We start from the raw sequence: 2,949 nt of genomic DNA, 5'->3' as shown, positions 1-2,949 counted from the left end.
TGTGGCTCCTGTCTCAGGGGTAGTTGGTTGGATGTGACTCCTGTCTCAGGGGTAGTTGGTTGGATGTGACTCCTGTCTCAGGGGTAGTTGGTTGGATGTGGCTCTGTCTCAGGGGTAGTTGGTGGATGTGACTCCTGTCTCAGGGGTAGTTGGTTGGATGTGGCTCCTGTCTCAGGGGTAGTTGGTTGGATGTGGCTCCTGTCTCAGGGGTAGTTGGTTGGATGTGGCTCCTGTCTCAGGGGTAGTTGGTTGGATGTGGCTCCTGTCTCAGGGGTAGTTGGTTGGATGTGGCTCCTGTCTCAGGGTAGTTGGTTGGATGTGGCTCCTGTCTCAGGGGTAGTTGGTTGGATGTGGCTCCTGTCTCAGGGGTAGTTGGTTGGATGTGGCTCCTGTCTCAGGGGTAGTTGGTTGGATGTGGCTCCTGTCTCAGGGGTAGTTGGTTGGATGTGGCTCCTGTCTCAGGGGTAGTTGGTTGGATGTGACTCCTGTCTCAGGGGTAGTTGGTTGGATGTGGCTCCTGTCTCAGGGGTAGTTGGTTGGATGTGACTCCTGTCTCAGGGGTAGTTGGTTGGATGTGGCTCCTGTCTCAGGGGTAGTTGGTTGGATGTGGCTCCTGTCTCAGGGGTAGTTGGTTGGATGTGGCTCCTGTCTCAGGGGTAGTTGGTTGGATGTGACTCCTGTCTCAGGGGTAGTTGGTTGGATGTGACTCCTGTCTCAGGGGTAGTTGGTTGGATGTGGCTCCTGTCTCAGGGGTAGTTGGTTGGATGTGACTCCTGTCTCAGGGGTAGTTGGTTGGATGTGGCTCCTGTCTCAGGGGGTAGTTGGTTGGATGTGGCTCCTGTCTCAGGGGTAGTTGGTTGGATGTGGCTCCTGTCTCAGGGGTAGTTGGTTGGATGTGGCTCCTGTCTCAGGGGTAGTTGGTTGGATGTGGCTCCTGTCTCAGGGGTAGTTGGTTGGATGTGGCTCCTGTCTCAGGAGTAGTTGGTTGGATGTGGCTCCTGTCTCAGGGGTAGTTGGTTGGATGTGGCTCCTGTCTCTGTCTCTGGCTCCTGTCTCGGTCTCTGGCTCCTGTCTCGGTCTCTGGCTCCTGTCTCGGTCTCTGGCTCCTGTCGCGGTCTCTGGCTCCTGTCTCGGTCTCTGGCTCCTGTCTCGGTCTCTGGCTCCTGTCTCGGTCTCTGGCTCCTGTCTCGGTCTCTGGCTCCTGTCTCGGTCTCTGGCTCCTGTCTCGGTCTCTGGCTCCTGTCTCGGTCTCTGGCTCCTGTCTCGGTCTCTGGCTCCTGTCTCGGTCTCTGGCTCCTGTCTCGGTCTCCGGCCCAGGAATGGTCTTGGTAACGTCATCTAAAGCAACAGGACAAGCTGTGTGGCTACCCAGCCTGCTCCTCCCGTCCCGGGTCCCCCCCCGTTTGAAGGGGGTGTCCTCCCCGGTTCGGACCATGCTGGAGAAAGAGGCGCTGACCTGAACCCTCAACATCTTCATCACCCTCCTCTTGTAACCCTTACAGGCAAAGAAGTAGACAAAGGGGTCCAGGCAGCAGTTGAGGTTCATGAGACACACAGTGAAGTGTAGAGACATCTGAAGGGGAGGGAGAGAGGGGTTAGTGGAGGAGTCGGTCACACGTGGATTGGAGATGGACATCACACACACACTTAAATACACAATCTCATGGTCAACACACACACACACACACTTAAATACACAATCTCATGGTCAACACACACACACACTTAAATACACAATATCATGGTCAACACACACACACACTTAAATACACAATCTCATGGTCAACACACACACACACACACACACAATCTCATGGTCAACACACACACACTTAAATACACAATCTCATGGTCAACACACACACACACACACAAAAATACAATGATATTAACAGATAGGCCTATGTTTGTGTGTCAGTGGAGGCTGGTAGAAGGCGCTGTAGGAGGAAGGGCTCGTTGTAATGAATGGAATTCATGGAACACATGAAAAAGATGGAAACCACATGTTTGACTCTGTTCCATTTATTCCATTCCAGCCATTACAATAAGCCCACCCTCCTATAGCTCCTCCCACCAGCCTCCACTGGTGTGGAGACAACTACCTGAAAGGCGTGGAGCTCGGTACAGTCTGGTGTATCTCAGCTTTAGGATCATATACTGCAGGATGTTGATGTGATAGGGACTGAAACACACTACAAACACCAACACTACCCCTGCTATCACCCCCTGTCGCCTTCTGGCTCCTCAATGACCTGTGACCTCGCCCACCGGCCCTACTTCTCGTCACCAACCGCAGCTTCCAAAGCAACACCAAGTAGCAACACAGGATGGTTGCAACGGGAACGCCGTATCCCATGACGACGGCTCCAATGAGGACGTAGGGGAGCCCCTCCACGGCCCCGTTCTCAAAGTTGGGGTACTCCATGCAGGTGGTGGTCCCGTCCGGCTCGGCCCGGGTCATGGTCACGGAGAGGAGGGGTAACGTCTGGACTAGGACTAGAACCCACACCCCTACGCAGACGTAGCGGATGGTCCGGGCCCGGCAGAGCCTGGTGTAACGTAGAGGGAGAACCACGGCTACGAAGCGGTCTACGGCCAGGCAGGTCATGAAATTGACCCCTGCGTAGGTGTTGACGTAGAACAGAAGGGCGGTGACCCGACACAGGGTCTCCCCCAGGGGCCAGTGGAAACCTAGAGGCAGGGAGACTCAAAGATTACCAAGAGAGGTTAGTCCACTTCTGAAACATAACAAGGCGCCAGGGCTACGGGGATCTGTCTCTCAGGAAAAAGGGTCTGTGTGGATATTCTCCACCTACATTTAAAAACCTACAGTGCCTTCAGAAAGTATTCACACCCAGTGGTGGAAAAAGAACCCAAACGTCATACTTGGGTAAATGTAAAGATACCTTAATAGAAAATGACTCAAATGAAAGTCACCCAGTAAAATAC

General features: G+C 53.7%; 1 pseudogene; it reads right to left on the bottom strand.

Annotated features, from left to right (window-relative positions):
* Positions 1-334: 334 nt before the first annotated feature.
* On the bottom strand, positions 335-2,707 carry LOC135534223 (G-protein coupled receptor 183-like; annotated as a pseudogene).
* Between the last annotated feature and the right edge of the window lie 242 nt (positions 2,708-2,949).

Source organism: Oncorhynchus masou, unplaced genomic scaffold (genome assembly GCF_036934945.1).
Source record: "Oncorhynchus masou masou isolate Uvic2021 unplaced genomic scaffold, UVic_Omas_1.1 unplaced_scaffold_3163, whole genome shotgun sequence".
Classification (NCBI taxonomy): domain Eukaryota; kingdom Metazoa; phylum Chordata; class Actinopteri; order Salmoniformes; family Salmonidae; genus Oncorhynchus; species Oncorhynchus masou.
Note: the sequence above shows the minus strand (reverse complement) of the source record. Positions and strands in the feature narration are given on the sequence as shown.